The 12,659-nt window shown below is 33.8% G+C and overlaps 1 long non-coding RNA gene across 1 annotated transcript; it reads right to left on the reverse strand.

Moving 5' to 3' along the window:
- Positions 1–7,492: 7,492 nt before the first annotated feature.
- LOC121766500 lies at positions 7,493–8,259 on the reverse strand. The gene is made up of 2 exons (XR_006043008.1): positions 7,990–8,259; positions 7,493–7,909 (listed from the first exon to the last, which is right to left on the reverse strand). It is a non-coding gene; the product is annotated as an uncharacterized LOC121766500 (long non-coding RNA).
- Positions 8,260–12,659: the final 4,400 nt, after the last annotated feature.

Here is a 12,659-nt window from a genome sequence, read left to right on the forward strand (position 1 = left end):
GGGCTTTCGAAAACAATCAAGTGGATTAAGTTTTTCAAGGCAAGGTATAAAATGTAGGCCTTAACTTCGCGTTGTAGAAAGAAGTGTTCTAATATTGAAAGGATACACATAGTGGAACTGAACCAAAAAGAATTTCACTATGTAAGAAAGAACTTGACACCGACATGGTGACAAAATGAAAAACTGAACGAAAGCTCAAAGAAGAATAGCCCATAGAAAACATGTCTGCGAAACCTGATTATATTGAAGGACATAACTGCAAGCAGCATTAGGAATGAAGCTCAATAGCAAAGGCTCACAGAGTCAAAGTATGGTCCGTATAAATAATAGGTCAAAGAAGACTACAATCAATCCAAGTGTCCAAAGTTATGAAGACAACACCACTTTCCAAGAACTGAAAGTGAGTTATGACTCAATGGAGGAAAAGAAACAATATGCATCACTTGCAAGGGGTGAATGAAACAAGCTGTTAAATAGACAATGGCTCACGGCTATTTGAAAGGTCCTGAAAGATAACTTTTTATAACCCAAGTAAGAACTGTTGATTAGAATAGTTTGTTCCAGCTATTAGAGTCGCACCTCCTTATTCATCTTTCATAAAATCCATATCTTCATAAAATCCTTTGCATGTCATAAAGACTATCCTCGTTGGACATTGTTATCATTCTCGTGCTCCTTACAAGGGTATGAAGATCATCTCCATCATGTTGCCACTTATGCAAGATTACACTATACTAATTTAAATCGCGAGTATGATCGCTCGTCGTTGCATGAAAATATCTCTTAGCATCGGTTCTTCTTGTCTCGCACCTTGACTTAAGCGTTTGCCTAAACTCTCGTATTCTCGTACGTTTCATTGCTCGGAAAAGCAATTGTTAAGTTTTCAACTTAGAACTACGATTCGCGCGGTCAACTAGGCTTATATTTTAGGTACTCTAAGTTCACAACACAATTCATCATTTCATAGATCATCATCTACTTCAATTTACGTCATTCATACCTCAAGATAAACACACCACATTTTCACATCCCATAGCAAAACACTTTCGAACTTCACATTATATTCAAAACTTTTGAAACAAAATTTCTTTACACTTTCACACTTTCCTAAAAAAAATTTTCCATATCTCACTTTTAAAGTAAGAGTTTTGACTCAAACTAAATCGTGATTTCGCATCAACTTTCATCATACGTATAAATCATTCCATAGAATAACACATCATACCTCGCACCTCATAACATACATAACATCATACTTCCACAGCTCAATTTTCCAAACGAAGTAAAAAAAATTTTTTGTCGAAACTCAATTTTTTTTTTTTTTTTAACAATTCATAAACACAACATTTTCCATTGCTCAATTAATTTTCTCAAAAGAAAGAAGTAACATATTTTCATTTAAATCAAAGATATTTTTTTTTTTTTTCAAAAAATTTCAACATGCTCAAAACAACTCATCAACCTTAATCCTTCATGTAAAACAATCCATCATCCTATGCTCACATGCTTTTGTCATATCACTTACACACACATAACACATACTTAGGTCATCATACCAATCTTGCTCATGTCTTCTTTTGCCCAATCATCCTCATCATATCATCAATCTTATACATCATTCTCATATTTCATCAACAACTTAAACCATACCTCATTTTCCTTGGTTGAGCGTGATGCGTGGATGTTGAGCCTTCGTGACACTTCTAGTCAATAAGGGTTCACTAATTTAGACTTAAAGTGAAGGAAGACTCTCGGACCAGAGCGAAAGAACAAAGCTCTGATACCACTCTGTCACGACCGCCCATACAAGGGGTACCACAAACGCGGCGATCGTGACCGACATGCATGGATTTCAATTTAAAAAAAAAACTTAATTAATTTTGAAGAAAGGAAAACAACTTAGTTTAAAGATTTTAACGTTATTATTTTTTTGAAAGGACATAAGATAAAAGAATACTTTAAAAAAAAAAGGACAACGGAAAAGTTAGACTTAAAAAATACATCAATTAAAAGTTTAAGTAAAACACGCATTAAACTTAAATCTCAGAGAAAACCATTTTCAAAAGACAACGTAGATGCACGTTTAAAACCTAACACCACCATACATGTTCCAACACCAAAACGAAAAGCTTAAGATCTTAAGACATAAATTAAAACATAGCAGCGGATAAAAGGGTTCAAGGAGAGTCAAGGATCACGCCTATGTATGACGACACAACGTATCCTAAGTTCTCTAGCCAGCTCAACATCCACCGCAACATCCCGCTCAACCTGCAAAATTTTAAAAAGAAATTGCAGGGCTGAGTACTTGTTGTACTCAATGGGCTCATGCCAAAAATATTTATCAAGTTATGTCATCCATACCAGTGATCTCGAGTTTTATACGCAGTAAAGAAAAATATCACGAGAACACAAAAAGTTTCATAGACTGGCCAGTCAAATAATCTCCCCACTTTTCACATCAATCCAACAATCACAATTACAGTGCGACGAAAGTGTGGCCACACTATTCGCCCACGAGACCGGCCGACTTGCAAGGACGGCTCACGATCCCACCAGTGTACACAGCCCGATAGGGTTTACGGCCCTACTCGGACCCGAATTCGTTTCACATATACAGCCATATAGCCTAACGGAGTAAACTCATACGAACTAGGCATCAGACACACAATCTCATAACAAAACAGTCCATGGCATGACATAACAGTTAAACCACCCTTATATCTCCACATAATATTTTCAGAAAAGTAAAGAGGTTTGAAAGAAAGCCCACCTCGTTCTCTTAGAAAAATCACAACCCAACTTAGCGATCCTCGAGTTCACGAAAACACAATACCCTTGCCAACGACAACACAAGTCAGTCTCACACAACAACATATCACTATGCATGTCCTATCGATTCTCTCTCATCGTTCTCCTCAATCCCAAAACCCAACATACATCACAAGGGTATAAAACATACGTAACACATTTCAACTTATCGCAAGTGATTTCAACATTTAAACACGTCCCTTGCACATACATGCATCATATAACACTTTTAAACTTGAAACTAAGTGTCATTTAATCAAGGCAGAAAACTGGCAGAAATGCGCGACCGTTTTGTAAAAATCACTTTAAATTCACCCGACCTCAAAACATGCTAAATTTTGGTCACGATACAGAGGACACATTCAAGTTCATCCATGAAAATTTTCATATCGAAATCACGTCATTTAGTCAGTCATATCACATATTGAACTCTCTGGTCAGAACATACAATTTCTGACAGTATTGCGCAGTTCATTTGAAAAATTCACCATAAATTCATACGACGCCCAAAAAGGCTGAAAATTTGACAAAAGACAGAAAACACTTCAAATTTTCATATAGTTCAAGAATTACATCAATCGGAGTTCATTTGGTCAGTCAAACAGAAAACGAAACATTCATGGCGAGAACTCACGTTTCTGGCAGATTTGCGTAGTCGACTTCAAAAATTTATTAAAAATTCATTTTTCGATAAAACAGGCTGAAATTAACACGAGACACAGAAAACATCTTGAAGTTTACTCAGTAAAAATTTCGTAGCAAAATTCGTTCGTTTGATGGGTCGACTACAGATCATAAGTCACTGGTCGAGCATCACAGAATTCTGGTTCAGATTCGAAAATAGGGTTTTTAAATCTCCACAACGAAAACACCGATTCTTCATGCTCGAAAACACATCATCATGCTTACACATTCCTAAAACACATATTTGCATACAAACTCATATTATTCACAAATATTTCGATCCAAACCCACATGATTTCAATCAACAAAGCAAAAATCAACCAAGTTCATACGAACACACAATTCCCTCCCGTTAAAACTTGCGATCTATCAAACCTACACTCTCTACATGCATGTAGGACTCAAAACATGGTTCAAAAGAGAAGTAGAAGAAAGAGTGAGCAAATATACCTTCCCTTGACAAAAACCAATCGGTAGAAGCGAAGAACAAGGCGATTCGTCGGAGATTCTTGAAGGTAACTTCAATGGTTGCAAGAACAATGGTGGATGGAGGATTTTTGGAGATGGGAGAGTGGGAGAGGAGAGAAACCGTGAGGGAGAGGAGAGAAGAGAGAGTGGGCGATTTTTTTTTTTTTTTGAGGGAATGGGGGCTAGGGTTTTAGCTTTTAATATTTATAGTTTAGGTTAAAATCCATGAATTAAATAAATAAATTGTGGGGGAACTAAATATATGGGCCAAAGAATAAAAATCCCACAATTAGGAAGAGCCAATTTTCGAAAATCATGGCTGGAAAATAATAAGGAATTTTCGAAAATTCCATGTTCACAACAAGGAATTTGTTTGGTATTTTCTTGGAGAATATATTCATAACTTAGGAAATAAAATAATGAATATGAGGGAACAAATAAATTAAATCTCCAAGTAGGAACTAATAGGAGGGGCCGAAAATTATAGGGTAATTGCACAAGGAAATTATTTAAATCCCCAATTAAATAGAATAGGATTTAAATTTGGTAATTTCTTTATGGGAAAAAGGCTCCCATAAAAAAAAGGCAATAATTAATTAAATTCCCACAAGAAAAATAATAGTATGGGGCGTGTGACATGGAAGAACAATAGAAGAAAAATATTCGCATCCCCAATTAATTTGACATAGGAATTTAATTTGAACAAAAAGGATTCCACAATTAGGAAACAATTAAATTATTCTCCAAGATTTATTGGAGGGGGCCGAAAAATTAGGCTCAAATAGCCAAGGCAATAATCCCAACTCTCTATTTATTTTGGGTGAAGAAATAAATTATCACATGATTTAATTGGATTAAATTCAAAGGATGGAAGTCAATAAAGCACCAATTAAATCAAAGGAAAAATAATCCAATCTCCTATTGGAGATTTTCGAAACTCCCAAGGAAAATAGAATGGAGTTCGAATTTCATGTAGTACAATTTAGGGGTCGTTAGTTTGGATTTAATTTGGATTAAAGTCCCAAAACAACTAATTAAATCCACAAAAGAAGTACTATTTCAACAATTAGGAGTGACCGGAAATATCAAAGAATTGACTCGAGAAAGAAATAAATGCATGATCTTATTAATTTTTTTCCCTTCATTGGCACAGTATAAAACTCAAGCTCCTCAATCACAATAACACGATAATTCATTCCACGTAAGGCCACTTAAATCACATAGAAGCAAACGTTTCAGAAATTCCCAAAATTCCAAATACATAATAAAAGGGTCACAAAAGTTTGGGATGTTACAATAAGTGAAACACAAAACACATGCAATCCATTGGTTTTGTGATCTAACGGTTAGATTAATGTCACGTCTCATCCAATAATGCAGATTTTTAGCCTAATAATGTACCTCGGCTAATAATGTAGCATTTTGTTTAAAAATGTATAGTTTTAGTCTAATAATGTAAATTTCTAGTCTAATGTACCTCGGCTAATAATGTATATTTTTAGTATGATAATGTAACTAATCACAATCATCCAATCTAATGATCCAAGGGTTGTGATTTGTGCTGTGTTTTACACTAAGATGCTGTAAGGACCCTAGCACACCCCATTATATATAGGTATATATATATATAGATTGCAGTAATTACTCCTAATTAAATCCTCCAATAAAAAAAATCACCAAATATTCTATTACTATTCACAGTTTTAAGTTCGTCAACTTAATACTAATTTAAAAATATTAATAATCATAGATAAATTTCAAGATCAATTAAATGCATTCCATATACTACTCATTTTATCTGTCCATTCCATGTTTGTTTCATGTCTTTTATTCCCTTAATCAAATTCTAAGTTATTTCCACTAGTTACTTTATACTCCGTAATTACTAATCTTACCTAGAAATCCTCAAATTTAGTTTAACATCGATAGTCATTCTAAATCATATTTCTTTTACCAAATCTTATAAATAAAACTTATTAACCTTATCAACTAAATTTCTTTAATCTCAATTATTTGCAATCGTTAGAATATGCTTCAATCATCAATTCTAGTCTCATTTCTATGGTTAATCCACTCATATAATCACACTTAGTTATTAGTCATTACCATATTCAATTCCTTACTCAAAAAAACATCTTTCACTTCAATATTGCAATCAATTTTCCAAAATATATCAAATGACCATTATAAATTCTAATAAATTTATTTTAGTCACTAAATAAGATATATTATTCATTTTCAACAATAATTTGACCAATTAAGATTCTTGGATTAATGCACTAAGATAGTCAGTTCATACCCAAAATCATACATAGGTTCAACTCAATTTAGTTCAATGGAAAAACTTATGTTTCCGACGTCTACGGACAAGGATTGATAGATAAACTCAAAACGTAACACACACCTTATTTGACAACCAACGAGGTAAGAAAATTTTTACCTCATAACCTATCATAAGTTTCAAATAAAAGAGAGCCCTACCTTGATAACCATACGTTGGTTCGAGTGGTTCAAAGCGTCAACACAAATTAAGTGAAACTTTCATAGATTGCAACTTCTTCTTCCTCCTTTGATTACTAATCGGTTGATTCTCCAAAGTGGGGTGAATAGTAGGCTAGTAGCTATATTTGATTTTATAGCAAGAGCCACATTATTTAATTAATTATGAATAGTAAATGACAAATGACACTATTTTGATCATTCATATTCTTTCTAGATGATTCCATGTATAATTGTCTTGATTGTAGTAAAAAAAAATTACAAACCTAAAAAAATCGTGCCTCTCGAAGAGTTTTGGAGATAAAAATATACATAGCATCATTTATGCAAAATGACCATTTCTCCCTTCTATTGTATACGCTGTATAATTTCCGATTTAATTCTATTTTCTTGCTCAATCTTACTGACGTGATACTTGTGTAACCCCAATTCTATATAAAATAACATTCAGTGTTGTGCACAAATTATAAAAATTTCAGCCTAAATTGACAAATTTGTGTAGAAATGAATTTTCCAACTAAACCCTGATTTGGGGTGTTACAATTATGTTTTGAACTAGTCTTTTCAGCACAACTTTTTCGAAGCGGACTGCTATTTGTTCAACAATCGTTGGCCGCCAGCAATCCGCTGGGCGGGTCGAATGCTCCAGATTTTCATCTTCGAGTTTTAGCTATCTTTTTAGGCTCAAATTTGCACATTTCTCACAAAACACGTCAAAATACCAAAATTGAAAAAATATGTAATTATTGGACATGTAATGCAACATTGATACTCAAAATGGACCAAATAAAGGCCCTAAAATAAAGCAAAAACCAAGCGTATCAAAGAGTATGACTCCCATTTCGTTAATATTTTCAATTCACTTTCTATTAACTTTTTAAAAATTCGTGGCGGATAAAGTGTGACTTTTAATAGCTAACGTAGGGAGTAGGATTTTCTTGTGGCAGCTTTTTCAAGATTTCATAGTTATGAGTTGATAAAATATGTAGATTCATATTGATTGTTGTTATTAAAAGCATGGAAAAAGATAAAATGAAATACAGAGATATATAGTAGGAGGATAGAAATTTATTTTAGCAAACATGAAAGTAAAACACGCAGTACCAAGTTAATAGTTGATCAATTGTAATTGTTGCGGCTATAGTTGATCAATTGTCATTGTTGCGGAGCAAATACTTAGCACAGAGTAGCATGAGACCAGTGAATGGTTTAATGGAAGCGATTTCAACATTCGCTGCAGCTTCTTCTTTGAGCTCGTACTCGATCGTAGATCGAGTTATACACTGCTTCTCGTTTTCCTCCATCTCTATCACATTGAATCTCATACGCTATAACGTAAACCCTAGATCCAGAAATCCACCTTCCACAACCTCTGCCTCCTTCACACGCTTCTCGTTATCCACCACCATGAATTTCTCCTTGAACGACTACATCCCCCCTCCCATCTCTACTTAATTAATCAATTAAATTAATTAGGATAATTACATAAATCTAGCGGAAGTTGATTGAACTGAATGTGGGTGGTACCTGGACGGAAAACAACCTCGAAAATGGTTCCGGCGCCGCCGTCCCCTTGGACGACGTCGACCCGGCTGATAAAGTCGGAGTTGGCTTCCTCCGCCACTTTGGGGAGCTGTAGAGTTCCGTAGAGCTTCCACGCTTCGGTTGTGGGTACATCAACCGTCATCTCATCGGACATTGTTCCGTACATCTTCGATTTTCGGTTGCGTTGGATGTGATGTCTATGCACTACAAAGAGGAGTTGAGATTGAGAGGGTTATTATTTATTAAAATAAGGGTGTGATTGAATTGGTAAATAGGGGCATTCATAGAGCATTTAATGGCCCAATATAGTGTTTGATTTGTTGGTTAAATTTTCTGTGTGACTCGTTTAATGGGAAATGGCCCGTGGAATTATGGCTGAAAATGACTGTTTTATTATCATGAAAAATTCAGTGATAATAATATGTGCAACACTATTTCAATCTTAAATTACATAGAATTTACTAATATAGCCCTTGGCCGTAGAAATATAAAAATCATCTTTATTAGTTTTGAAACATCACTTGAAAAGACAAGTTGAAGACATAATTGATTTATGTTTCATAGGTGAAATAATTCTGCGACAAATTCAACCATCACACTAATAAAAATATGAAACATCTATGTTACTAATAATTCCGCTGGTGGATAACTTCGACCTAAGCTCGATCAGGATGGTTATGCCAGGGGCGGCGCCGCTGGGGAAGGAGCTGGAAGCGGCTCTGCTCAGCCGCGTGTCGCATGCGGTTTTTGGACTGGTGAAAAGTAAAAAATAACTGATATACCTAACTTCATTTTTCATGTCCTTCAAATGATCATTTAATACCATAAACACTAAATTCAATTTAATTATTCCCTATATTTGTGTTGAGATTATAAGAATTATACTACTAATTTATTTACTTTGTTTTACTCTAAATTCAGTGTTAGGAAAATTAGTTGGGTAGGTGGAGGAATGTGAAGTTAGGTCGGATTAATTTGTCATTACTCCTCATTGATGTGATGCATATATATCTAATCGATTCGAATCTTTATCATGGTACCACTTGCATCTAATACTTTGACAATTTTGGATAACTAAATATTACTTACGAAAAAATATAGTATGGACAAATAGGCTAGGAAATTTATGTTTATTAGTCAGCCCATGAATTTATTATTTTTTTCCAATAACATGAATTCCCTGTGGTCTATCTAACCCACCTAGAATAATGGACAAATGGGCTAGGAAGTTTGTGTTTATTAGTCGGCCCATGAATTTATTATTTTTGTCTAATATCTTTGAATTCGTCGTGGTCTATCTAACCCACCTAGAATAAAAAAGGATATAAATTATGATAATATTATTATTATCATACATGGCTAAGTACATAACTTCGTGTACAAATTTTTAACATGCATGTTACGTGGTAGCAACTGCGGAGATTGGCAGTCATTCTATAATTAATTAAACAATTTATTGAAATTACCCGACAAAAAAGGGAGCATCACTATAAAAAAAGGGTTAAATAAAATGAAATCAAATTAAGTATGCCATTCTATTGTTCAATAAATAAATGTTGAAATTGTTGAAAATTCGGTGCAATATCTCTCTCTAGGAACCGTGCATATAGTTATATTATAAATCAAAATTGACAAAGTATTAGATGCAAGTGGTACCATAATATGGATTCAAATCAATTAGTTATATATGCAATACTTCAATAGGGAGTAATGACAAGTTAACCCGACTTAACTTCACATTCCTCCACCTACCCAACTAATTTTCCTAACACTGAATTTAGAGTAAAATAAAGTAAATCAATTAGCAGTATAATTCTTATAATCTCTACACAAATATAGGGACTAATTAAATTGAATTTAGTGTTTCCGATATTAAATGATCATTTAAAGGACATGAAAAATGAAGTGAGGAATATAAGTTATTTTTCACTTTTCACCTGTCCAAAACCTTCTGCGACTTCCAGCTCGTCCCCCAGCGGCACCGCCCCTAAAGAACCATCCTAATCGAGCTCATGTCGAAGTTATCCACCAACGGAATTATTATTGACATAGATGTTTCACATTTTTATTAGTGTGATGGTAGAACGTGTCGCAGAATTATTTCACCTACTGACATAGATCAATTGTTGTATTTACATTCTCATACATATATTTATATATATATACATTATAGGGATGTATTCATATCCAAACGCTAAGTATAAGTGAAACACAAAACACATGCAATCCATTGGTTTTGTGATCTAATGGTTAGATTAATGCCACGTGTCATCTAATAATGTAGATTTTTAGCCTAATAATGTACCTCGGCTAATAATGTAGCATTTTGTTTAAAAATGTACAGTTTTAGTCTAATAATGTAAATTTCTAGTCTGATAATGTACCTCGGCTAATAATGTAGATTTTTAGTATGATAATGTAACTAATCACAATCATCCAATCTAATGATCCAAGGGTTGTGATTTGTGCTGTGTTTCACACTAAGATGCCGTAAGGACCCTAGCACACCCCATTATATATAGGTATATATGAAGGGGTAGGCAGCGGTAGCATTGCGCTTGTAACGGACCACATAAACTGATCTATTTAGCAGATTATTTAGATAAATTCTATTCGCGTAATTATCACATGTATCATGCTCATAACTTGAATTTAAACATGCTTTAGCACAAATAATTCCTAAAACATGCTTACTACGGAGTTAGCCAAATTACCTCGTTGATTCTCTTGAGAATCGAAGATGGCTTGCTTCTTCTCCAGGTGAAGATCTTGAGTACTCGACCTCGGATCTTCTGACTGGTGCCCCGGACTGTAAACTGATATTTGTGTGGGCAAATCTCACCAGAATACTAGGACTTAAATAAAGAAGACAGACAGAATTCTGCTCATGGAAGGAGAGCAAAATTTCGACTCCCTCTAGGATAAGGGGGGACGAAAATTTGAGTAAAAACAATAATGAAAAAGTTGTCTTCTGTCTCCTTTATTCTCCTATTTATATTAAGTCGCATATTGGGCCCAGTCAGGGATTTAAGGAAGAATTTGGAGATGGCCTCATCCAATTAGCTTTTTACTAATTAAATTGAACCCATAATTTAATACAACCTTATATTGGAATATTACGAGCAGCCACTACAGAAGTAATATTGCACTGCCTTTCCAAAACCGAAATTACAAGTATTCCGGGTTTCCTTTAATTCGTTTAATTCATTTCCCGCGCTTAAAATAGAAACATCCATTAATTAATTAATGTCTGTTATGGGCTTAATTAATTAACATATTTTTAATCTCCAAGAGTGGACTTAGCAAGAAACTCTAATTTATTATTCATAGAGTAATTAAACTCCAACTAGCTAGGTTCCTAATAATAAAACCTTGTTTCGAGCTCCTCTTGTGGATATTATCAAACGAGACTATCCTCGCGCACGATTCAACATAATAGCAATCCTAGCACCGCTAGATAATGATCACCACTACCCAATATACCTGGATCGCTGGGTGACGAAAAATCCGCACCTTTGGTAAGTCAAAGTAGTAGATACTCAATATCGTATGTTCAATGCCAACGTACATTGATTAAGAAATTATTTATCAAGACCTCATCTTTCAGTAGATAGCATAAAGACTCGTCTTGCTGTTAGATCCATTCAGTGCTATACTACACCAACGTCATCTTATTTCAATAAGGCTTAGAAATAATCGGACTGACATTGCAACATTTCACGATAGGTAGTCTAGGCCTATCTAGGTTGTGAAATTATTATTTTTATTGGTTCAGAACTGACCGCGTACCTTAAATTGAGCGCAGCCCACAAAAATAATCTGTTGCATTACTTGGAAAAGAATAATTAGAGTTTTACAGTATTCAATCACTCGAAAGATGATTTCGAATATACAAACCCTAACAATATATATATATAGATTGAAGTAATTACTCCTAATTAAATCCTCCAATAAAAAAAATCACCAAATATTCTATTACTATTCACAGTTTTATGGTCAACTTAATACTAATTTAAAAATATTAATAATCACAGATAAATTTCAAGATCAATTAAATGCATTCCATGTACTACTCATTTTATCTATCCATTCCATGTTTGTTTCAAGTCTTTTATTCCCTTAATCAAATTCTAAGTTACTATTTCCACTAGTTACTTTATACTCCGTAATTACTAATCTTACCTAGTAAATCCTCAAATTTAGTTTAACATCGATAGTCATTCTAAATCATATTTCTTTTACCAAATCTTATAAATAAAACTCATTAACCTTATCAACTAAATTTCTTTAATCTCAATTATTTGCAATCGTTAGAATATGCTTCAATCATCAATTCTAGTCTCATTTCTATGGTTAATCCACTCATATAATCACACTCAGTTATTAGTCATTACCATATTCAATTCCTTACTCAAAAAAACATCTTTCACTTCAATATTCCAATCAATTTTCCAAAAATATATCAAATGACCATTATAAATTCTAATAAATTTATTTTAGTCACTAAATAAGATATATTATTCATTTTCAACAACAATTTGACCAATTAAGATTCATGGATTAATGCACTAAGATAGTCAGTTCATACCCAAAATCATACATAGGTTCAACTCAATTTAGTTCAATGGAAAAACTTATGTTTCCGACGTCTA

The sequence above is a fragment of the Salvia splendens genome, chromosome 15, assembly GCF_004379255.2.
Source record: "Salvia splendens isolate huo1 chromosome 15, SspV2, whole genome shotgun sequence".
NCBI classification, from domain to species: domain Eukaryota; kingdom Viridiplantae; phylum Streptophyta; class Magnoliopsida; order Lamiales; family Lamiaceae; genus Salvia; species Salvia splendens.